The sequence below is a fragment of the Balaenoptera borealis genome (assembly GCF_965194805.1).
Source record: "Balaenoptera borealis genome assembly, chromosome: 19".
NCBI lineage: Eukaryota > Metazoa > Chordata > Mammalia > Artiodactyla > Balaenopteridae > Balaenoptera > Balaenoptera borealis.
Window position 1 is genome coordinate 14068857 of NC_138878.1, and position 26096 is coordinate 14094952.

At 43.3% G+C, this 26096-nt stretch overlaps 1 protein-coding gene and 1 long non-coding RNA gene across 2 annotated transcripts in view; one reads left to right on the forward strand and one right to left on the reverse strand.

Moving 5' to 3' along the window:
- Window positions 1–8255, forward strand: part of LOC309617573 — a 15582-nt gene extending 7327 nt beyond the window's left edge. The window contains exon 3 of the long non-coding RNA XR_014238055.1: window positions 8235–8255. This is a non-coding gene — a long non-coding RNA (uncharacterized lncRNA). The remainder of the gene's footprint in view (window positions 1–8234) is intronic.
- PMFBP1 (polyamine modulated factor 1 binding protein 1) overlaps window positions 1–25193 on the reverse strand; it is a 71024-nt gene extending 45831 nt beyond the window's left edge. Inside the window, 1 exon segment of the mRNA XM_082370021.1 lies at window positions 1406–25193. The gene's annotated coding sequence lies outside the window, so the exon portion shown is untranslated.
- Window positions 25194–26096: the final 903 nt, after the last annotated feature.

Below are 26096 nucleotides of genomic sequence, written 5' to 3' on the forward strand. Positions count from 1 at the left end.
GTAGAATCTGTCATCTAATATGTTGCCTGTTGCCATTCCAGCAGAAAGGGAACTAGGTGAATCACATACAGGTTCTTAAAGTAGAAGTGACACACTTCACTTCTGCTCACATTTCATTGGCCGAAACAAGTCATATGGCTATGCCTACCGTCTTCCTTTACCCCCAAGAGGAAATATTGGTGAATGTTACAAATCATTTCCATGCAAGGTGTCTTAGCTGGTTGGGCTGTTGCAACAAAATATCACAGACTGCATATCTTATAAACAACAGAAAAATTTTTTTCTCACAGTTCTGGATGTTGAGAAGTTCACAATTAAGGTGCCAGCAGATTAGGTGTTTGGTGAGGACCCACTTCAGAGATAGCTGTTTCTTTTTTTGCTGTAAATTCACATGGTGGAAGGGATAAGGGCTCTGGGGTCTCTTTTATAAGGGCACTAATCTCATTCATGACGGCTTCATCCTCATGACCTAAACCCCTCCCAAAGACCCGACCTTCTAACACTATCACCTTGGCGGTTAGGATTTCAACACATGAATTTTGAGGGGACACAAACATTTACTCTACAGTGTTAGGCAAACGAGAAGATTAAAAATAGCATGGCCTAAAAGAACACTGAATAGGTCTCTAGGCCAGTAAACTGCTAATCCTGACCCAGCACCTAGGTCAAGGAGTAGCCTTTGGAAAGGCACTCACCTCTCCAAGCCTTTGTTTCTCCCTCTGTAAACTGAGGAGTTGTACTAAATGACTGTTTTCTTTCTTAGCTCTAAAGTTTACTGGTTCGGGTTCTACCTTGATGGACATTCTTCTTTAATAGGAATCATGAACTTAACCCAAGCATCACACAAAAGTTGGAATGGAGTAAACATATCCTTGAGAATAATATTCCTCTAGAGGTAGACTTACTGGATAGTCAGGAAATGATTCTTAAATCAAATGAAATTTTGTCTCGAAGACAGAAAAATGATTGTCTAACTTGTGCTGGTTTCATCTACTATGGAGTTACACAGCTATCGTTGCAAAGGCCAAGAGCATTTGGAAGGAAAAGTGGCAGGCACAGGCTCTCATATTTGCATGAAAATATATTTACTAAGTAAAATAAGTCAGAGGAAAAATAGAGAGCTGAATTGTGTTCCATGAAGGAGACATGGGAATCCTGTGAGTCATTAACAACAGCAGTGGGCAATTTGGAAGTGTTTATGATGAAAAAAAGGGAAGGGTTATATGATAAATTTTCGAAGCATTTGACAGTAATGTTTGCCAGATGGATAAGGAAGAGTGCTTTGAGGGAGCCTCAAATGCTTCATAAAATGAACACGGGAACCTTCACAATGCCCTCTGAGGAGTGTGGCTGGACAAATATTTTGTAGAGGAAAGAACTCATCACAGAGGGAGGGGTCCCCTACCTGATCAGTGGATACTGATCTCTGGGCCCAGGACTTGAATGTCTTCTCTCTTCTCAAACTCTGATTCTACATCTTCTGTGCTGCTGTCTCCTGCATCACTGTTGAGACCTTCACATCCTCGTGCCTCATCTCCTCCACCAGCATCTCCAATTCGGTTGCAACTGCCCAGGGAACTACTCCTTTTGTATTCGCAAGTTCTGCCATCTGCCTTTCTAGCAGGCTTTTTCTTGGTGACAGTTGTGAGCAGGAAAAAAAAAAATTGTAGTGAAAACAAAAACTTGGTCAGGGGATCTAGTGATGTTTTGTGCCCCTGAAGTTGGCCTCCGCCCCCACATAGGGCACTTCACAGATTCCCGAGAAACACCTAACACTGCATCTCACATGGGTGACTAGTTTAGTAGGTATGAACTCAGGTGTGCAAAGAAAAGGTAACTATTTTTCTATTACTCAACCTCTTTGTTAAACCCTATTTCCACCAAATGGCAGAAAACAGAATCTTAGTTATTTCTGAGAAAACTCCATCATTTTTAGGTTAAAAATGAAGCAGTTCATGATTCCTTCCATGTATTTAGGTCTCTCCAGAGTGTGCCTAACTCCTGAGGTCCTAAGATGCATCCTGGCATCAGGGGTGGCTCCTGCTCCATGGGCATGGGCATCTCTCCCAGCTGAAGTGTGCTGAGATGTCTGTGTCCTGGTCATTAGGCTGCATAGATTGCATCTTCATCTTACTGTAGGCTTTGGGTCTTCTGGCCCTTTTTCATCCTCTGAGGAAGCTCCTAATGCAGAAGGAGAGAGAGACACACACATATACGTGAGATTGGTCTCAGGCCCTCGCCTCTTGGACCTGCTCTACCATCATTGTACCTACCATCATTTCCACCATTCTCTAGAAAGGTGTTGAGAGGAAGGGGATAGGATCTTAAGATTTTGTTTACTTCTCTGTCCCCCATTCCTGGTATTTGTCAAAAGTCCTTCCTGCCCCTGGATTGCTAAACCTACCTGGGATCCTATTGTTTTCCCCATTTGTGCCCATTTCATTGATTTCACCAGGGTCAAATTCTCTTACTTATGTTTAAATTCCCTTCTTCCTCTTTTTTTTTTCCTTTCTTTCTTTTATTTTTATTTTTGGCTACGTTGGGTCTTCATTGCTGCACATGGGCTTTCTCTAGTTGTGGCGAGTGGGGGCTACTCTTTGTTGTGGTGCACAGGCTTCTCACTGCGGTGGCTTCTCTTGCTGTGGAGCACGGGCTCTAGGCACGCGGGCTTCAGTAGCTGTGGCACGCAGGCTCAGTAGTTGTGGTTCATGGGCTGTAGAGCGCAGGCTCAGTAGTTGTGGCGCACGGGCTTAGTTGCTCTGTGGCATGTGGGACCTTCCCCGACCAGGGATTGAACCCATGTCCCCCGTATTGGCAGGGGGATTCTTAACCACCGTGCCACCAGGGAAGTCCCTCCCTCCCCTTTCTTAACTCAGAGAGACTTTGTTTATTTGTGGGGGAAGAAGGAAAAAAGTACAAGTGAACAGTTCAGTGAAACACAGGTTGAGCAGGGGCAGGATGGAAAACACATGTTAGTACTTCATACACCATCTACCTTCATTAGGTTACACAAATGCCATCATCACAGATTACTGATGTTAGCTCTCTCCCCAAGGAACTGGTAACTGCTTGGGTATATGGAGGGACTACTGGCCTTAAAGCCACACCATCTGTTCCTTTTCCTTCATGACCTAGACAGAAGAATATCAAGGACCTATTTTTCTCATCTACAACATGTTTCTAGGTTTTCACAGAAAGAGATGCTATTTAGTTTAAAGTTAAAGCTATCCTTGGGGATTAATCAAAATAACAGGTTTACTTACACTTAGCCATGAGCCTTTCTTTACTTTTGCTAGGTTTTAGATTTTTCTCCAGTGTTCCATCTCCTACCAATGAAAAAAGGGTGATGAGTCTTAGGGGTCTTTTTTTTTTTTTAATTTTTATTTATTTATTTATTTATTTATTTATTTATTTATTTATTTATTTATTATTTATGGCTGTATTGGGTCTTCGTTTCTGCGCAAGGGCTTTCTCCAGTTGCGGCAAGCGGGGGCCACTCTTCATCGCAGTGCGCGGGCCCCTCACTATCGCGGCCTCTCTTGTTGCGGAGCACAGGCTCCAGACGCGCAGGCTCAGCAATTGTGGCTCACGGGCCCAGTTGCTCCGCGGCATGTGGGATCCTCCCAGACCAGGGCTCGAACCCGTGTCCCCTGCATTGGCAGGCAGATTCTCAACCACTGCGCCACCAGGGAAGCCCCTCCTAGGGGTCTTAATTATTGAAATGATGAAAGGATGTGCAATGTTTCTTCCATTTAAAAATATGTGAACACCATGAATTGACAGGATGCTCCTTGTACAATAAGTTACCTCTGCCAAGAATGCATGGACAGAGCCATACTGTGTGGAGGCCTGGCATGAACAATCTACTTCTTTGGATCCAAATCCAGTTCAAAAGGAAAAAAGTCCCTGGTCATGTAGCGCATACCTGATAGGGGGAGGTGGTAGGAGGGGGTGGTTTTGCCAGGGTTTGGGGCTCTGCACCATAACTGAGTGATAGGAACCTGACACCAAGGTTACTGACTGGGTCATAGTCCAACCCCAGGACTGAGGCTCTTCTGGAGAGGAAGCAGGGCCCGTTGGGTCTTCCTAAAGGAGACTTTGGAATGGCCGAAGAAATAAGTGTCTAGAAGGAACAAGAGAAGGGGTCCCAGGATTTATCAGACTCACTGCTGCAGGTGAAAATCTCTCCCCATGGCTATCTCTTTTGGTACTTTTCACAGAGGCTGTCAGTTGCCTGTTCCAATATCCATACTTTTAATCGTTCATAGTAACAGAACCATAATTTTATTGGGGTGTCTATGTACTTATCCAAAAGACTACCTATCCCAGCCTCTCTGGTAGCCAAGTATGGCTATATGTCTAAGTTTTGGCCAGTAAGATGTAAGAGGAAATATTGTGGGAACTTCCTGGAAATCCTAAAGAGTAATGTGCAGTTCTTTCCTCCTTCCTGATTGTTTGGAATGCTGATTTAGTGGCTGGTGCTCCAGCAACCATTTGGAACATGACATGATGCTCACAGAGGTAGAACCTATGTCTCTGATGGTATGGAACCACCATGCCAGCCCTGGAGAGAGAGAGCAATTTCTTACATATTTGTTTATTTATTTATTTCCGCACCACGTGGCATGAGGGATTCCCCGACCAGGGATCGAACCTGTGCCCCCTGCAGTGGAATTGTGGAGTCCTAACCACTGGATGGCCAGGGAATTCCCCAGAGAGAGCAATTTCTATCATAAGTGACTTCTATCTTAAGTCACTGTTTTGGATTTTCTCTGTTTTATGCAGCTAGATCTAATGCAAAGGGATAAAGTACCCTTAATTACAGTCCTCTTCAAGAGACCTCTTTACAATTCACTCTTCATTTCTAGGACCTCCACTAGCTGCTTCTACTATAGGTTCTGGAACCCCTGTTTCATTGTGGACCAACTCTTTGATCCTACAAACATTTTTCTCAAATGCTCCTTTCTCTGCCTTGATTTGACTTCGTTTTCTCTTGATACATCAGCTCATTGCATTCACTCTTTCTCTTTCTCCACTTGAGGTATGGAGTAGGAAGATTCAGGGTAGGGAAGGGAGCAACATACTTAGCCCTCCTACTGCCACCATCATTATTCCCATGCCATTTAGTAAAATTTCCTCTTTTGAAGTACACACTCCATTTCATCTTGGTTGCCATTAGGATCAACCGACATACTGAGAACTCTCCCACCTGATTTCTCAGTATCTTTCTTTTTTTAAAAATGAGGTATCTGTCTCTCTGTCCAAAACACATACACTTTCAAGACCCAACTCAATAGCCATGTCTCATCTTCCTTCCAACCACATGCGCTAATTAACACTTGTGTGGCAGCTACTATATGTCAGGTACTGTTCTGTTCTAAACATAAAAGAACAATAATCCTCACAGCAGCCTTGCCAGGTAGCTAAACCCTCAGACTCCTATGGCACTTTATCTATTCACCTTTTAAAACAACACAATCTGCCTTTATTATGGTTTTTTTGTGATTTGCTTTGTCTCTCTACAAAGGTAGCAGTGGTTGACTCTGGTGAAAAAACAGGAACATACAGACCTTTCTGAAATAATGCTAGATTTCCAGAAAAGTTGCAAACATAGTACAGAGAGCTCCTATATACCCTTTCCTCTACTTCCCCAGTGCTAGCATCTTACACACTATCAGTATGTCTTATTACCAATGATATTGACCCTGGTCACTTGGTCATGCTGGTGTCTACCGAGTTACTATTTTCCCCATTATAACTAATAAAAAATTTCATAGAATCTGCTTCTTGAGTTGCCCTCTGCTGCCTTCTTCCTGATACTACGCAATAAGACTGTTATCCTGAGAAAGGATTTTCCAAATTCCTTTACCTTCTCTCCCCATGTTAGCCCCCTCCACCTTCTTGCAGTTTTCAAAGGGTTCAATGGTAAAGCAAAGGCTTTTTGGAGATGCTATGATCAATAGGCATTTGCCTGGGTGCCTGCTCTCCAGCAGGAGAGGGGTTAAATTCTTTGGGATAACTTCAGCACTGAACTGCCAAGTCTCTTAGGTTCAGCTCAGCAATCAAACTGCATAACCTAATAGAGCCCCTGGTGCTTCGGGAAACACAAGACACTGATTTATATTTTAATATCAGTAATTTCCACAAGAGCAACATTTCTGAGTGTCATTTTACAATTTCTGTCAAATGCCAGCTCAGTTTTTCTTAATTCTGTTTATTGTGTCTGAATTTGCAACCTCGTAGGCAATGCAGATTCTTGGCTCCCAGGAGAGAAGAAAATTTCCATCTTTTTCTGGAATGGGAGGGATGGGGATAGGGGCAGAAATGGGCCTGTAAAATAATTGGAAATGTAAATAAAGTACTGTTTATTAAGAATGGTGATGAAGTACCTTTAGTTAAAAAAGGGGAGGACAAACTTTGCAAAAAACGTGACAAAAGAGGTGTTTGGGATCCAAACTGGACTCTTCCCTCCCAGAGTGGAGAACTGTTCTATACACTGCAAAACTGAGAAAAGGGAGCCAGTGTGGGGAATACTTAGCACGTTTACTGTGAGATCGTTGCTCTGGCCATTAGCACTACAGCAGGTTGTAAAGGGCTTTGGGACCCTTAAGGATCAAAGGTGCATGGCTGCATAAATGCCAGATGTTGCCATTAGGAAGAAGGAGCCTGGTTCTCTCCTGTATTCTTTCAGCATCTAATAAAGGTAAGAACAAAGCTGGTGTTATTGGCACCAAAGCACACCTACTCAGCGTGCTCCAGGCTAGGCGGGCTTCCTGAGGCCGCTGGCTGCAGATGCGTGGCCTTGCAGACCCAGTGTCATCCCCTAGTTCCTTGCGGGCCTGCAGCTCCAGTTTCTGCACTGGTCCTTTCCTGGACAGGTCGTGGGCAACCTCCTGGAATAGCTCAACCTAACGCTCTTCTTTGAAGTCTGAAATTTAGCTTCAGCTAGAGAGTACCTCTCCTTTGGTTATAACATACAGCCATCCACGAGTCAGAAGTGAGGACCCTGTAATTGGTGAAGCTTCTTGTGTGACTACTCAGGGCCTTTCCCAAACGGGGGTGTCATTAGTCTCTGTAAGCCTTCTTTCCTTCAAAGCCACAAGCCCCCTGGGTCTCAGCGAGCCCAAAGCCAGTTGCTCTGCCTCTGGTTGCCGTTAAGACCTCGTGATTTTCACCAGCATCCTTCAGCTTCATACACTCTAAATCCAACATCATGTCTCATTGCCAAACCTCTGGCAGAAGCCGTGTTGAGTTTCTCAGTGGAGCTATCGACCACATTGACTGAAGCCGCAGCAACTTGTTTCTCCCCGTCCAAAAGGGTAAAAATAACAGGAACAAGTTGTCGGAAATGAAATTTCAATTCATCCACGCCCTTTCTACACTTCTGCTGCGACTCCCAAGCAGGGATCAATAGTGTTTAGACAGCCAAGGAGATTTTTTCCCCTCTTAAAGCACCAGATCAATAGTAAAAAAAAAAAAAAAAAAAATCCTCCAGCCCTCTGTATGTGTTGTAGTAAATGTGAACAAATCAGAGGCCTTCGGCTAAATGGATTGACTGAAGGCAGCAGCAGTCCAAGGCTCTGTAACTAAGGGTGCATCAACTGCACAGGTGGCAGTGAGGGAGGAGAGCCGCCAGGCCCCGCGAACCCCGGCGCTCCTTCAGTTCCGATCGCAAAGAGGCTTCAAAGGGAATTCCTGTCCCCCAGATGAAGGGAAAAATAAAAAGATGACTGTGCATTGCAGCATGTGGGCGTGACTTTAAAAAAAATTAGGAATAGTCAGGACCATTCATGGAAGTGCATTTTATTTGAAGACAGCTTGGGCTGTGGGGTACTCCACACTTCCTCTCCATTTTGTCTTTGCTTTTTTAATTTTAATTTTTTTTAAAATTAAAGTTTTTGGCTATCTATGGCTTTTCCTCATTGCTTCACAAGTTTCCTTCTCACAGTGCTGTCCAGCTCTCAAACATCTTTTCCCCAGGAAGATCCTGAATGCTGCTTTTCTGGGCTGCCTTCATGGTCATTTCTCTGACTCACCTGGGTTCCTCATTTGCCATCACTGATGTTCTCTGAGGCCCGCTCTCTCTCCTCCCCTTAATCCCATTATTCGTATGAGGGAGAAATTGTGTCAAAGCTCAATTCTGATTTTCCTCAAATGATTTACCCAGGAGCAACCTTCTCCTCCCATTATAAAAATTTCTGTATTTTATTACATCCTTTTTTTTTCTGCCATAGGTAAATAATACATTGTGCAGATATTTACATGGATAGTCTACGCATTAGACTGACTTCCATATTTGGTCTTTCTGTTTCAAGAAGGAGGGAACTGATGGACTGTAGCCCTAATTATGGTGTGAGAAGCTGAAGACTTCTGAGATGGATTGTCACAACTCAGTTCCTTAATTTCACTTGGAAAAGCCAACCCAAGGGTTCAAAAGACTATCACATAGCTGGTGCTACTTTGTGGGATTAAAAAGTTATTCAGGTTGCAAAACCCGAAGATGAACTGCTATGAACATGTGAATGTCGGCCTTTATTATAAAAGACTTGTTATTCTTATCGATGATTATCATGCTAACTTCTGTAATGAATTAAGATTCTATTTGAAATAAAGCACTGGCTAAATCTAATATAGAAACATATAAAAATGATAGCATGTCAACATATACTAGCTTAGATAATATAATTTTTGTGGTAAGTTTAGTTAAATAAATGTTTGTAGTCAGAGATAAAAGAAATGATTCTTACCGATTATGCTATAAACAGAAGCTTTTCTTGGAGTCACTTCCTGCCTCTTATGTGCCCATACCGTAAACCAGACCTGTTCTCCTTACAGTCACTGGCATATCTGAAAGGTATTCTAGGAGAAGAGAGATACACCTCAGTCACTTTAAATAATCAAGAGGTTACGTGATAGCAGAAAAAGTCCCTCTCAATGGATATTTCCAAAGATGAAACAAGAGAAATAGAAAATACAAAAATTTATTCAGCAATTAAAAAGTGCCAAGAACCCAGTATGCGTCTGGTGAAGCAGAAATGAACAATGACAAATATAACTATGAGAATACTGGTGCCATAAAATAGTCCACTTCCCTCCTGTAAGGGGCCTCACACAGTGTGCAGCCTTGTTCTGTAGCTTCTCCCTCTCTATGATTCTTTTTATTAGCAAGTTAAAAGTTTAAACGTTTGAATATGTAACGTAGTCAAGTGGCTCCAAAATGGGAAAAGGCATTGGGCCAGGTTCCTGTTTGTCCCTTACTTTCTACTCCTCTCTCCTCTGCTCTGTGCCCCATGAGGTGGACCTGTGGGCGCTGCATCAACCAGCTCACTGACCCTCAGGCCTCTGGATGGCTTGGCTGATACAGAGCGTCTGCAGGAGATCATAGGGAGGGAGGACTGTGCCATATTTGCACGTGTGTCCTTAGATCCAGCCCTGGCAGGTCCCCGGGAGTGACTGAGGCTCCAGTCACACGCCCTTCCACCCAGTTGCTTTGTCACCCCTTTCATGTAGGTCTGCTCCCTCCCATGGCCCTTGAGTTCTGGGGATGGTCAAGGCCCATTCTTACTCTACCTGGGCACTGCACATACCTTATAGCTTCCTTACATCCTGCCCACACCTTTATGCTTAGTCCCTTTATGAACCATTCCATGAATTACTCAGCTGGAGCATGCCATCTACTTCCTGATTAATATGATAAATGGTAGAAAGTCCCATTAGCGATCATATTGGTTTACTAGGGCTGGCATAACATAGTACCACAAACTGGATGGCTTAAACAACAGAAATTTATTGTCTCACAGGTCTGGAGGCTAGAAGTTTGAGATCAAGGTGTGGGCAGGGTTGGTTCCTTCTGAGGGCCGTGAGGGAGGACCTGTTCCATTCTCTCACCTAGCTTCCGGTAGTTTGCCCCCATCCCTCCCACCTCTGCCTTTGTGCTCACGTGGCCTTCTCTTCGTGTGCCTATTTGTCTCCAAATTTCCCTTTTATAAGGACACCAGTCATGCTGGATTAGGGGCTTGTCCTTCTCCAGTATGACCGTATCTTAACTAATTACATCTGCAATGACCCTATACCCAAATAAGGTCACATTCTCACGTACTGGGGGTTAGGACTTCAATGTATGAATTTCGGGGGGGCACAATTCAACCCATATTAACATCAGTTAAAAACACTCAAGTACCTTCTATTATACCAAAAAAAAGCCTCTCCTGACCGCCATCTATTGTCTGCTCTCCCTCCTCCCTGCTACTCACACATCTTCGTGAACGAATTGTTTGCATTTGCTGTCTCCTTATATTTCCTCTGCCACCTTCCTCTCACCCCCACCTTGACAGCAGCAACTCTGATTGGCGGCAGTCAAACTTTTGTTGTCAGATCCAGTGGGCTCTCTTTGGTCCTTATTGTATTTGACAAATTTGACACCAACGGCTACTTCCTCCTTCTAGAAACACTTTCTGGTCTTGGTTTTCCTTTTGTTTTTTGACTGCTCCTCAATTTCCTTGGCAAGTACTTCTCCTTCTGCCCATTCCTGAAATGGCCTCAAAGGTACTCTCTTGTCTTGTCCTCCCTTCTCATCCTACCTCCTCTATGGTCTGTTCCATCTATTCTGTCGCCCAAAAACCTCTTTGGTTTCTCATGTGGGTCTTCCTATGCTGGTCATATGGACTAAGAGTATTCCAGCTCCCGTGACAGTGATTTCTCACTGTGTATTAGTTAGTTGGCTAGTCATTCTTTCAATATATATTAGTGATCATCTACTAGGTGTCAGGGACTTGTCTACTCACTTGAGATAAGATGGTGAACAGTCTGGAGGGATATATAGACAAGTATTCCTGCAATTCTAATAGAATGTGATGACGGCCTTGTTAGGGATGTTCAGGGGATCAGGATGGGAGTGCGTGCTTGGAGGAAGAACCCAGGCTTGAAGGTAACTGATTTCAGTTACTACTCATATGAGGATTGTTCCCAGAACAAAATCCCCAGCACAGATCTCCATTTGGAGCTCCAGGTCTATATATGCAACTGCCATCTAGAGAGCTAGTCTTGACTGCTCCACAGATTTCTGCGATTCAGTATCTCCAAAACGAAACTCATAATCCTCTACTCCAAACCTGCTACTCTTCCTTTGTCATCTATTTTGTATATTTAACAAACACATATAATATTTGTTATATGCCGGGCATTGTTCTGAGCATGCCACTATTAACCCACGTAATCTACATAACAACTCTGATGTAGGTACTCTGGTTGTCTTCATTGCAGATGAGAAAATGAGGCACAGAGAGGTTAAGTAACTTGCTCAAAGCTACACAGTAGTCAGTGGTAAAGCAGGGATTCAAACCCAGGTAGCCCAGCTCTGGAGCTTGTGCTCTTAACCACTATTACACACTGCCTCAGTGAAAGGCACCACCACCCACCCCATTTATTCAAGCCCAGAAATTCGAGCACCATCTTGCTTCTTCTCTCTTTCTCTCTCTCTTGCTTACTTCCACTCCCAGTCCCTTTATCCCATTACTCACCAAGCCCTGCCTATTGTATCTTCTAAATAAATCTTCTATTGGTCCTCTTCTCTTCATCTCCAACGATACTGCCCGTTCCTCCAGCAACCAGAGATATGAGCATGTCATTCACTTGCTTAAAACCTTTCAATAATTCTGCACTGCTCTCATGATAGAGTACAGACCCTTAAAATGGTATATGGGCCCTCCTTGATCTGTGTGCAGCTCTCCTGACCCTCCTGCCTGCCCTTACTCACATTCCCCACTATAGCACCATTGAACTATGTTCAGTTTCTCAGACATACCCTGAATCTTTTTCATGCTGCCTGTGCTATGTGCATCATTCTATCTCCCTCCTCCTATCATCTTCAGGCTAACTCCAGCTGATGCCTCAGGATTCAGGTAAATATTATTTCCTCTACAAAGCCTTATCTGGCTCTTCGAGCCTGGGTTCTTTCTCGAGAATGTGCTCCCACCCTAATCCCGTGAACATCCCTAACAAGGCACTCATCACACTCTATTAGAATTGTGGGCATACTTGTCTATATCTCCCTCTAGACTGTAAACTCAGTAGATTGAAGGACTGTCTTGTTCACCATCTTATCTCAAATGAGTAGATAAGTGCCTGACACATAGTAGATGCTCAGTAATATTTATTGAAAGAATGAATAGCCAACTAACTAATATACTGTGAGAAATCACTGTCACAGGAGCTGGAATACTCTCAGTCCATGGGACCAGCACACTCTCTTTCTATATAGGCAGACCAACATGAGAAACCAAAAAGGGTTTTGGGTGACAGAATTAGGACTAAGGGATATCTAAAGAGTCCAATATTGAAAGGCAACTAGCTAGGATAGCATCGCATAACCATCTCAGATTGCAAAGGTCTCACCAATGGAGCTTGTACTATCATCTGTCGGCCAAGGCTTTCTGTCTGCTGGACATCACTACGAGGGGTCCAGACATCAGCCCCTCTGTGACTATGTTCCCCCCACCCTTTATGCATCTCAAGATTGATAATCTCTTTCCTTAAGTAGGCTATTCTGGTACAGTCTGATTTTGAAGATATGAAAGCTATTCTGTCTCTCTAAGGTGACTCTAGATATGGTTCAGCTCTCCCAGAAAAATCTTTGTCTCATTTTCAAGTTCTGGGGTAAGCCCCCTTGTAATTCACTATGAAGTGGCAAAGTATCCTAAAAGGTTACTGCAGTTCAGAGGCGCAGTGGTTCACTTTCCACTGGAACAATCATGAAAGACTATGGAGGTGGCTGCATTTGATTCTAAGGGAAGATGGGCTGTATTCTAGGATATTGGGGAGAAATGAGAATTTCCAGTGAGAGCCAGAAGAGAAGGAGAGGCAGGTTTGTGAAAAGCTTTAGATGCTAAGATGAAGAATCTGGAATTTATCTAGAGGCAATAGGGAGCCATTGAAAGTTTCTGAGCTGGGGAGTGACATCTCAAGAGTTGCTTCAGGCAGTTTAGCCTGGACTCTGTGTGTAGGAGACAGGGTAGACAGATGTAGGAAGAAGAGGAGAAGGCCCAGAGAGCTAGACTGGAATTAGGAGATGACTATTTTCAAATAAAATTAGCTAGCTAAGCAGAGTGACAGGTAAGAAATCTGTTTCTTTCTTTTCTTTTCTTTTTTTTTAACATCTTTATTGGAGTATAATTGCTTTACAATTGTTGTGTTAGTTTCTGCTTTATAACAAAGTGAATCAGTTATACGTATACATATATCCCCATATCTCCTCCCTCTTGCGTCTCCCTCCCACCCTCCCTATCCCACCCCTCTAGGTAGTCACAAAGCACTAAGCTGATCTCCCTGTGCTATGCAGCTGTTTCCCACTAGCTATCTATTTTACATTTGGTAGTGTATATATGTCAATACTACTCTCTCACTTCGTCCCAGCTTACCCTTCCCCCTCCCCGTGTCCTCAAGTCCATTCTCTATGTCTTCCTCTCTATTCTTGTCCTGCCCCGAGGTTCATGAGAACCTTTTTTTTTTTTTAGATTCCATATATATGTGTTAGCATATGGTATTTGTTTTTCCCTTTCTGACTTACTTCACTCTGTATGACAGACTCTAGGTCCATCCACCTCACTACAAATAACTCAATTTCATTTCTTTTTATGGCTGAGTAATATTCCACTGTATATATGTGTCACATCTTCTTTATCCATTCATCTGTCGATGGACACTTAGGTTGCTTCCGTGTCCTGGCTATTGTAAACAGTGCTGCAATGAACATTGTGGTACATGTCTCTTTTTGAATTATGGTTAAGAAATCTGTTTCTTTAATTTTTCACTACACTAGTACAATATTATATCCAAATACATAAACACATCATGCTGAAGTTTCCTGAACACTAATTAAAAGCAAACAAATGAACTTCACTTCTGAAGAAATATTGGTGGTGGGTGAGATTTAAAATTGCCCTATTGGGACAATACCGTATTTCTAAATGGTTCATTTTCTTCAATTACTAGATGAGTATACAGATTAGATCTGGTTACAGTGGGCTCCAAGATCTGTCCACACTCAATTGGTTGGTCAAAGTATTCCTAGGTACTAGTCAAGTAGGGGGGACTTGGAAACATTTTCGATCTAAACAATTTCTGTTGCAGTGGGGTAGATCCCACTACAGGGCTACATTTCATTTGTAGCCCTAAAGGGTTGTCGAGGTGAGATGAAGGTAGGGCTGATTTTGGAAGGGGTGGGCAGGTAGGCTATTTATATCAAAACCATTTATATTTCAAAGTCCTTTTCCTGTAGCTGTTCCCCAGTGATCAAGTTGTGGAGGGAAGGGAGAGTGAGGTGGTTACATATGGGCACCGCTATTGTTATGCTGGAAAATAATTTTTGATGAACAGTCATTTCCTTCCACTGCCAGAGGGTGTTGATAATGAGCAAATTACCTTTTACTCCCTCTGGTGTGGATGTGAAATTGGCTGTTAATAGAGTTGCTAATGCTACGGGTTAGCATGTGATTGTTCTATTTTAAGCCAATTTTAGTTATATTTGGGGAGTAGCCAATCAGACATCTTGCTAAGAATATGGGCCCAACTGCAGCATTTAATATCGAGAAACCTGCCTCACCCTCAGATGTGGCTGGGAGCGGAAAGTGCTGAACACAGCGTCGTTAACATGAAATGTTTTAATACAATGTCTTTTTTCCTCTGTAGGTACAAGAATGGTCTCATTAGACAAATACCAAATGTTTTCATCATAGGATAGGACCCATTTCAAGCCTCAGTACTATGGAATGCTATCAGCCAATGATGTACTTTGTTTAATCTAACAATGGGTTAATATCGGTCATTTCATTACTGCTTGTTATGCAGCAAAAGCTTACTAGAAAATGAAATGTTCAGAAATTAGTTGAAAGGAGCAAAAAAGGTGAGAGATTTTTACCGAGTTATATGCTCGATTGGGCTAATTAAAGGTACAGATGCATTAGTAGGTTATGGGAATAGCTTTGATTTCTAAAGATGCTCGCCTAGGAGGGGGATGGTGTGTTCTAATCATTTATGGCATTGTGAGCCCTCACACTCAAGGGAAGGGAGCACAGCTTTTCTCTTATAGTCTTCCTAGCCCTCCCATTACAGCGCCTATTGCCACCTGGCACCTGGTGGCTGAATTGAGTGCATTACTTGGGAAAGTTTCTTGATTAAATAGGATATTCTTGAACAAAGCACTGTTGATTTGTGATTTTCATGTTTTATGGGCTTTTCATGTTTTAAATGTAAAGCTCATTAGCTACACACAGAGAAGGAAACAGGTATGAAGGATGGAAAATAAAAGTCAACTGATGTGATACAGAAAGGTATAGTGTGTGCCATTCTGGTTTAGATTAATTGGGCTTGGCACTATTATGGCTCCTGTCACCTGATCAGTTTACTGGGCTGAAGAAATTGCGGGAATGGAAAGTGCTAGTGCCTAACAGTACTCTGACCTCATCTCCTGCCAAAATACCTCCCAAGGACATTCTAGGCTCACACTCTCTGATTTGCCATTAAGATCGAGTAGCCTGGAAAACCCATCCCTTATGAATTTTGCTCATTTAACAAATATTTCCTGAGAATTGCCTCATGCCAGCTTGGAATACAGAGGTGACAGGGTCCCTGACCAAGGGAGCACAGAGTATACTGGGGAAATACTTATCTAAAAACACAATACATGGTTATAAGTGGGCTAATAAGAGGTGATTAAAAGCTCAGACATTTGGAAAATACTTTTAGAGTTGACTTTTTCCCCCTTAAACAAACATTCATGGTACTTACAATGACACCCCTCTAAGGACTTCACAAATATTAACTCATTAATTCTCATAACAATCTTCAGAGGCAGGTGCTATTGTTATCTTCATTCTATAGTTGAGGAAATAAAGGCACAGAGAAGTTAAGGTTAACTGACAAGGTCACACAGCTTGTCAATGCAGAATCAGGATTTGAACCCCCATCGTCTGGCTCCAAAGTCCATGCCTCCACCCACTACATGCTGCCTTCCCTTTAAACCAGTCCCTGGAAGATAAGCGGGATTTGGGCAGATGGAGGAAAGGGGAATGGGTAAGATGAGAATTTCAGGCTTAGCATTCCAGGCAAAGGGACAAGCTTGCCCAGGGCCACTGATGTGTGACTACATGTGGCACACAAGGAGAACCCTCGTGGTCATAGTAGCAGGATAAGAGGGGGTGTGGTTTGGGGTGTGAATGCCAATCCTGGAGGGATGGGCAGAGAAAGGGGAGCTGGTGAGGAGGGCTGAGAAGGAGCCCACAGAAGGAAAACTAGCAGAAGGACCTCTCCAAAAGGAAGGCAGAGAAATGATGGCAGGGTCCACAGTGTCAGCTGCAGCAGAAGTTCAAGTAAGATGAGGAAAACCAGGTCATTATTTTAGAGATGAGGAGGCCACCACTGACCTTGTGAGTACAGTGTGGGTAGAACAGAGGACTAAAATTAACGCTGTAGTTGACAAGGAGTTCCTGGGAGAAGAAAGTGGTGTGAATGTTTTTCTAGGAGTTTTCTAGTAAAGGGAAGAGGGGAGAGAGAGAGGAAAGGAAAAGGAAGGGAAGACAGTGATCCTTGGCTAATGATCAGAGAAGGGGGAAAAGCAGAGGGTGAGGAGTGAGAGGGATGTGGGGTTGGGGGAAGCACTGGAGATGAGTAAGATTGAGGTGTGGAACCTCTTCCCGCCAAACCTCAATCTGAAGCATTTTCTGGAGAACAAGGTCAATATAATTATTATTTTTTCAGGCAGTGGAAAATAATATTAAGAGGTTCAGATGCAGATTTAATACAGGGGGCTTTATAAGACATCCTGGGCTGTGAGGACTTTGAGAGAAGACTTGTGTGTCCCTAGCAGAGTGTCAGGCAGAGAGCAGGTTCTCAGAATGTGTTTGTTAAATGAATAAATGGGTCTTATTTACATTTTTATTGTGAATATTATTAAGAAAGAATATGACACTGCTTATAAAACACTTGGAAACACAGTCATAAAAAACTCACATTTTATGGACTGCGAGTTGTTTTATGAAATGTTGCAGATCCCTGTATCCATCCTGCCCGAGGCCTTGAAGTAACAGGACCACTGTAGGATTTCTCATTGGGTCATCAAAAAAGTTTCATCTCTCATATTCCTGCTACTTCACAGACAGATTCTGTATTTTATTAAAGGTAGAAAAAGTAAGTTGTTTCTGAAACGCAGGATATAGTTAAAGGTGTTAAGAAAACGAAACAATTTCACTAGTGTCTTGACTACTAATTTGGATAAATGTTTATTCTCAAAATGTTTCAGCATTATCTCTCTTCTTTCAGAAAGGTCAGGCACATGCCACTAAAAATACATTTAGTACATTCGAGAATATTTTTCAAGTGATTTATTGGGGTAATGTATGGGTTATTTATTTAAATATATCTCTTATTTCCAGTAATGCCACAACCTCATTAGAAGGGACTTGGCTCATTGCTTAAACAAAATGATTTTGCTATTTAGGACTTCTTTAAAAATAAGCTATTTTCTTCTAACCATTCACCAGAATTGGAGATCTATTTTTAGAAAAGTAGACGAGAATGGGTAAGGTCATAGCCCTGAGCCCTAGGGAATTCCTCCAGAAGCTGTGCCTATAGTATATGCCAGCTCATTTTCCTCCCTTCTGGATTCTCCAGAGCGAAGGGAATTCTCCACTTGAGGTGCAAGGGCACAGCCACTTCTCTGGGGAATTGTGGAATCCTGCAGAGAGGCTCTGTTCTGTATTCTCAGTGGCAGGCATCTAGCCGGCAAAGTATGGGGCCTGGTTTTAGCAGTGAAAAACTGCTTATGTTCTTTGGGGACATAAGAGCACTATTTGACGTATTAGCAAATGAAATCTGCTAACGAGTGACTATGCAATACATAACCACCTGTCTGTGGTTGATACACTCAGATGCTTATAACACATATAAAACAGAACAATAAAATGAATAAGTGTGACCCCTCTGGGAGCTGAACCATTCCCGGTGTGGCATCTAAGAGTTCCTTCTGTTTCATTCCTCTGACCCTGTCTCCCCCGAGAGGTAACCACTGTCCTGAATTTTGTGTTCATTACTTACCTGTCGAAAAAAATGCTTTTATCACCTATGTATGTACCCCTAAGCAATAAGCTTTTTAAGTTTGCTTGCTTTTGAGCTTTATAAAAATTGTATCGTACTGTATTTAATCTTCTGCAGCTTGCTATTTTCATTCAATGTTGTTTCTAAGATTCATCCATGTGATTGCATTTAGTCGTGGTTCATCCATTTCACTGCTGTATGACAGTCCATTGTGGGAATATGGCACAATTTACTCATCCCTTTTCCTGCGGATGTACATTTGGGCTGTTGGCAGTTCCTTAGCTATGCCAGACAGGGCTGCTGTGTGCATTCTTGGGCATTCTCACTCTCTTTTGCAAGCGTTTCTCCAACATGTATGCCTGGTTCAGAGGCTTGCAAACGTTAAACTTTATAGGATAGAGCCAGACTGTTATTCTCAACGGTGCCATTTGAATTTCTTGCCCCTTAATGAAAAAATGTCACTACAGCTATGACTCAAAAAGAAAGGCAGGCAGACAGGCAAGGACGGAAGGAGAGAAAGAAAAGAAGAGAGGTGGAGAGAGAGAGGGAGAAGAGCGAGAGAAAAGAGAATTATCCCCAAATAGTTTAAGGCCAATATAGAAAATACATATATTTCCTTAGGTGTTTTGTTCTATTCAATGATCCAAATTCAATGGCTTTAGGATGTTTAACATGTTATTGAACTGAAAGATTAAACAAATGTATCAAATCTAATTGGTGTAAACATGAAGAATCTGGAATTTTGATTTATTGTTTGTGGAGTGCTAATTGCCTTCTTTCTTGAAAATAATTTAGCAATATGGAACAGAAATCCTAAGAAAATTTCAAGTGACTTGGCAATTCCTTTTATAGGACTTTATTCTAAGGGAAGAGAGGAATAAGTACGTGAAGATGTTTGTTTAAAGATGTTAGCTGCAGAGTTACTGGTAGCAAGAAGAAAGAAGGAGAAATCATCTAAATGTCCAAAAGTTATTGGTTAAATAACTATGCAGCAATTTTAAAGGGAGGGAAGGATGTGCATGTAATAGTGCGTGGAAAGATGTTAGGTGACGATAATGATGATGATGATGATTGCTTGTCTGTATTTTTTGTTTTTTCTATAAAAATAATGCATTACTTATCTTGATTAAAATAAAGAATAACTTGTTGCAGTCTATTTATTAAAGAGAATACTTGGAGATTTCTGATACTGCCTACATTGCTTTATCTATCTGTGGATTATCTTTAGAAAATTTAACATCATAGATTGGCACCTACAATGAAGACTTTCTCTTCCTTGCTTTCTGGGAATGTAAACTGATTTTATATCAGCCCCCCCAAAACCCCCCGCAAATATAATTCTACAACCTCCAAATACATTCCATTGAACAAAAAGTCAAATATCTGCATTACCCCTAATCATATGTCCCAGCTCCAGTCTATCAGCCGGGATCATCCATACCACCACCAGCTAATATTTCTAATTCCGTTTGTCATGACAACAACCCTATGAGGTGGGGAGAGTGTATAGTGGCAGGTATAGTAATTAGCAAGGCTACTTTTTTTTTTATTTGGTAAAATACTGGTCAAATATTTTCATTTTATAATCCCTGGTCTCTTGGAGCCTTTGAAAATAATGGCCAGTAGTTCCGCAAGTTCATTAACTAATTCCCTTAAGGTTGGGGAATGTGCATTTTCTGGACCTGCTGATTTACATACTGTACCATGTTTTCAAGTATTCCCTTACCTGGTTTATTTCAACATCTATATTTAAAGGTCTTCATTACTTCCTAATTATCTATGCTCCCTTCCTTTATTTTTCTTGTTAAGGACCAGTTTAAAAGAGCAGCTCGGTATCTCTGCCACTCAGAGTCATCATTAATTTCACTCCCCTTCTCATTTATTAGTCCAGCCGCTTTATTGCCCAGGCTTCCTCCTCTCCAGACCATTTTCCTCGCCTCTAACCTCTTTGGTGGTGTTAACTCACTCTGCCTTCTCCACTGCTATTATCTTTCTTTCCTTGAGAAGCCTTAGAAAGAGTTGTGCATTCATTTTTTTTGCGGGGTTGGGGGGCTCTTCCTCATCTTTTCTCTATTTCCACAGTGGGCTTTCTTCTACCTTTAGATCTTTCCAAGGTTCTTTGTCAAGTGCTCATTGTATTTTTTATTCAAGGTATCCTGGGCCTTTGTGGCTTAACTATTATTTGAAAACTTTGTGCCCTTGCCTGTTGTGCTATCTGGGTTTCTTAATTCACCCAAATTGGATTTCTGACAATCTTTGAACTTGAGCAAGTTCCTTAATGTTTTTAAATACAGAGATCAGGTCATATCACCAGGGCAGTGGTGTCTCATGGTCAACAGCAACAAAGACCGTTTATAGGAAGGAGAGAATCAGCACAGATGTGAGGTTATTGTTCATGCCTTGGGCAGGATATAGACATTTTCAGACTCAAATCCATCCTCAACAAAGAAGCTAAGATGCTGTTGGTGTTCCACATTGTTGACATTGAACTTGGTTTCAATGTCACACCGCGGATGGCCAGCAGCTTGTTGTTTAGAAAGGTGGGATTAATAAACACTGCCCAGGAGTTGCACTTTCTGGTTTACGTTAATTCATGGAATGAGAACAGGTACTAGGTTTACACTCATCAACTTAAATGCATCAGACGACAGTGTTCCTGCATTCTGTTTCCGATCGTGCCTGTGTGCGGACGTGCGGGTCGGCTGGCAAGTGTGTGACCCTGGCACAGTCTCCCTTCCAGTCTGTGGTAGCCATAGAGTCCTGCTGCTCAGGTCTCCCTTCAAGAGGGGATCAGCTCCCCGGAGCGCAGGTAACTGGCCGCCTCCTGCTCTGAATGTCTCCAAGGCAGAGGCCGATCAATGACCAGTCACAGCAGTGGTAGCAGGGCCCACCTTTTCTGGATCTTTGCACCAGATTTCCCAGTTGGGACGGCCAACCCCTTCTCTGTGCTGCACTGCAGTCTGAGGCTCTTCTTACCCCGTCTTCTCTTCACAGATGCCAGATCTGCACGGTGGTCTGAAGGCTCTCCCTGCCGACTGGTGATCCCTCTCTCCCCTTTCCCTTTCACAGGTGTTAACCTCGCTAAGTCTCCTGCGCGTCTAACTCCATCTCAGCATCTGCTTCTTGGAGAACTGAACTGACACAAGGACCCAACCCCCCTTTAACCTGGCCAACCCCTCTGCCTCCCCTGCCCATCTTGCCTGGCATGAGCTCGGCCACGCTCTCTTTTATGTTACTTGATGGAAAATCCAAATGCCACATAGTCATAAAGTGCATTCCAAGCTAAACAGAAACAGAATTGGGGGTCATCTCCAGTCTGGGATTATCCATACAACTACTCTCACTCACTAATATGGAAAATCGATCTCATTACAGTTTGATCAAATTGGATAGTTCCCAGGAAAAGAGCTTGTACTTAAACCACAGGCTCACTAGGTGACGCTGCTGCCCCACATAAAGGTGACAGCCTGAGCTAGGCTTGGCCAGAGCCATTCTGGGCTGGGGGTCCTGCTGTTTCCTTGGTTAGATAGGGCCTACAGGTCTGTAATCTACCCCAGAATCTGAAAAGGTAATTTCTGGATCCATCAGTCCAGGCTCTAGAAGACCATGTCAAATCTCTCTCTCTCTCTCTCAGAGCTTGCAGAAATGTGTGTGTGTGTGTGTGTGTGTGTGTGTGTGTGTGTGTTTGTGTGTGAAGGAGTTCTTCTCTGGAACTCTTGAATTGATTAAAAAACTAACCATGTCTGCTCTAATTTCTCCAAGTGTCCATCAGGCCACCTTAAATGACTACCTACCCTTTTGGATCAAAAGAACAATATGGGAGAACTATCAATTTGAGTGGTATCGACACCAAAGTCTTTATCTAGAGCCTCTCAACACAGTCGCACGTCCAGGCATCACTCACTTGTGTTAGGAGTGTGGAGAGGCACGGAGTGTAGAGTGCAGGGGCTACTTCTACGCTTGGTGTCTTCTCTGCTGAACACATAACATGCATCTCCCAGGTCAGGTTTCTGGCTTTAGTGTTGCCATCTTTTATGCTGCCTCGCCTACCTTCTTACATGTGCAGTCAGCAATCTGTAAACATAACACCTGTCCTGTAAATCCTCATAGACAAAGCTGCTGAGTGGCACTAAAAATTTAACCCTAGAATTCAAACTTCATTCTCAAACAGTCCTATCCGTTATACATGCACAATACTCCTTTCTTAGAGCTTCTGGGTTGGCACATTGGTTAATCTGAGTTTTAAGAAGAAGTTATTTTCTTGTACATGGAATGAGTATTTTGTTGCATAGAAAATACTTTCGTATCAACAGGACTGAATTCATTCATGCTTCCACCGGGGACTCTCCAGAACCACAACCATCCATCTATTCTTTACATTTCTTTAACATTGCCCAATCTTTTTCGTCACATTTTACACCAATAATGGTTAGGAATTTCCCAGAAGACTTCTGGCCCACTGCCTTATATATAGACATCAGGATTATGTCACTAGATAATTTTCGAAAGATAGCCCTCACATTGCCAATATGTTCACAATCCAAGTGCAGTGCTACTCAAATTTGCTTGATTGTAAGATACAGATTCCCAGGCCTCTCCCTGGGGACTCTGACTCAGTAAGTCTGAGGTACACTTGGGAATATGTATTTTAAACAAGCAGTCCAGTGACTCTTATGATCGAGTTAAGAAAACACAGGCCCTCTAAACAAAGTGGGTTTTAGCTAGGAACAAGGATATGATTCCAATCAGACACAGCAGAAGTCACAACGCAAAAAAAGCTACTGGAGATTTTAATAGCTAGGGAGAGAACCATTTGTGAGTTGTGGGATGCCCTCACCAGGTAATTGGGCACCTAGGGTCATCGCAGCCACCTGGAAGCTTCTGATAGAGAAAGCACTGGGGAATCTTTTATTAACATATTTAATGTGCTTGACTAAGGGGAAAAAGTAGAGGAGGCCTTGTTAGCAACTCTTCCCTGTGTATGCCGGGCTAAGAAACAATGTTTTCTTTCTCAGGAAAGGTTTAGTTAACCCTTGATTGTCTTTCTCTGGGGAGAAATCACTGGGCATAATCAAGCCTAGACAGAAGTCTTCCTGAAAGAGCTGGGGGTCCCTGGGGCCCTGCGGGCAATGCCTGGGAGGTGTACACAGAGAGCCACGTCGACCTTTATCATGGAACACAGTATGGCTTCTATGAGAGAGCAGTGTGCCCTGTTATGTCCCCGGCTGCCCTCCTCCTTTCCTGGGTCAGCTTGAGAACCCCTGGGGACCCCAGAATATTGACCCACCCAATGAGGGGTCCCGCCTCCCCTTCCTCATGGTTGAGGAATGAGTGCGGCTCTTTCCCAGCTGAGGGTTGACTAAGATAAAGAGATGCAGAACCTTAGTAGGAAGCTGAAATTGGAACCATGCATCTCAAAGAGCCAAGTGGAAACTCTGATCTGCAGGTTTTTCAGGCCACTTCTGTCAATCTGCACTCAGACCAACATTACACCTGCACACAAACCACAGTAGGTGAGATTTCAAGTTGGCCACCCCATGGGGAATTTTTTGTTTGGTGGCAACAAACAGCTAAGTGAAAATGCAACAATCTCTTCTCTTCTGTAGATAAATCACGCTGCATCGTGGCATCTTTTTGTTTGCTATCTGTGAAAGAATCTGAGGGTGGCTTTTTTTTTTTTGCTTTTTTCATAAATAAATATTTTAACTGGAAATTTCCAAGCATATGACAGGCCTAGAATGTGAACTTGAATGTACTGTAATAGAAATCATCAGTTGCCATGGCGACGTGTTCCAAGAGCAGATTGCAGGGAGTCACATGGGCAGAGAGTGCTCAGTAATACTAACACATCAGAGAGCGAGGCCACTTAACCTCAATCGCTTCCAGCTATTGTGCAGAATGCAATTGAATTTATTCCTAATTTCTGCCAGTGCTAAGGAACAAAATTTCCCTGCAGATTTTAATCTTACTCAGGCAGCCCCAGACAGTGCCCAGACACTGTTCAGCACCAATATTCAGTCCAGTTACTCGCCCACTTTACAGCTCTATTTTCTTATTCTTATTTTTAATAATAGCTTCCCTCCCCCTGCTGGGTCCTGCACGTCCCCCTGCCCTGGGGAGAACTCCCCTCCTCCTTTCCAAATGGCTGCACGGTTTCTCTGACTCCATTCTGCTAATACAAGGAACACAGCTTTCGTAATAATAGGGGTAAAAAAAATGACAGGGCTCCACTCTCAGCAATAGTTTTCTTTTTTCCCCACCCCAAACCTGTTCTGAAATATAATTCCCGCCAGCTTTGGGTTGTACCTTGGAATGCCACAATGAACAGCCCCAGCATAAGAAGGCAAACCAGTGGATCAGTGAATAATGGAATCAAAGTGTGTATTTTCAGTCCCGGTGACAGTCACCTGCAGCCTCCACACATACACCCCCAGCCAGGAGAGCCACACAGATTAGCAGGAGGTACAGCCGCCGATCACAGAGCACTCGTTTCGAGAGCTTATCCGCTCTTATGAAGGCTGATAAATCAGAGACTCTCACGTGGACAGTCTCAAGTTAGCAGCGTCATCCATCTCCCCTGCCCCTTTTAAGCTATTTGTCATATTCACTTCAAATATATCAGAGATGCCAAATGAGCCTTTGTTTTCTGTACCCTTGCTCTTCCCAGGGTGAGTGGCTGTGTTGTTGTAGGGGCTAAGGAGCCTGCTTCCAGGGCCCAGCCCTTGCTTTCCAACCCAGGGTCACCTCTCCCTGCATTCAGGCGTTGTCAGCAGCCTGCCTGTGTTCCGAGGCAGGAGGCAGCATTCTCCAGGCTGACGGTCTTCGTGTGGCCCTAGCCCTCTGATGACCTTCCCTCTTTAGGAATGTCTCTTTTATTTAATTTAGTTTTTAAAATAAATTTATTTTTTTTAATTTATTTTATTTTTGGCTGAGTTGGGTCTTCGTTGCCGCGCACAGGCTTTCTCTAGTTGCGGCGAGCGGGGGCTACTCTTCGATGCGGTGAGCGGGCTTCTCATTGTGGTGGCTTCTCTTGTTGTGGAGCACGGGCTCTAGGCATATGGGCTTCAGTAGTTGTGGCACATGGGCTTCAGTAGTTGTGGCTTGAGGGCTCTAGAGCGCAGGCTCAGTAGTTGTAGTGCACGGGCTTAGTTGCTCAGGGGCGCATGGGATCTTCCCGGACCAGGGCTCGAACCCATGTTCCCTGCATTGGCAGGCGGATTCTTAACCACTGCACCACCAGGGAAGCCTGGGAATGTCTCTTTTAAAAAGACAGAAAGCCTGCTTTATGGGCTTCCCTGGTGGCGCAGTGGTTGAGAATCTGCCTGCCAATGCAGGGGACACGGGTTCGAGCCCTGGTCCGGGAAGATCCCACATGCCGCGGAGCAACTAGGCCCGTGAGCCACAACTACTGAGCCTGCGCGTCTGGAGCCTGTGCTCCGCAACAAGAGAGGCCGCGACAGTGAGAGGCCCGTGCACAGCAATGAAGCGTGGCCCCCGCTCGCTGCAGCTAGAGAAAGCCCACGCACAGAAACGAAGACCCAACACAGTCAAAAATAAATAAATAAATAAATAAATAAAATTAAAAAAAAAAAAAGACAGAAAGCCTGCTTTAATAGCCAAATGAAGACAAGGCAGAGCCCAGCTCTGAGAGAATCCACATCAAAGGTCAAGCAACAGGAAACTTAAAAATATAGGGAGATTATTGGAAAGATCTTTTGAGAGATAAAAAGGGTAGTTTCTGCAGTAGCTCCCTTTAGAGGGTAGGTCCCTCTAATAAGGGCGGAAATGTAGTCACAAATCACTTACTCAGCTCGTACGAAGCCACTGTTCTAACGCTGCGCTGGGATAGGAAACATGGAGAGAAACTGAGAAGAGAGACAATGGCAGTGTGGAATTCGGATGAGCTGCTGGTAGTCGCTGCTGACTCTACGCAGAGGGCTTGGTGACGAGATGTACCCATGGAGGCTGCGAGAGGAAAGAAGCCAGAGAGGAAATGAAGAGAAGCATTG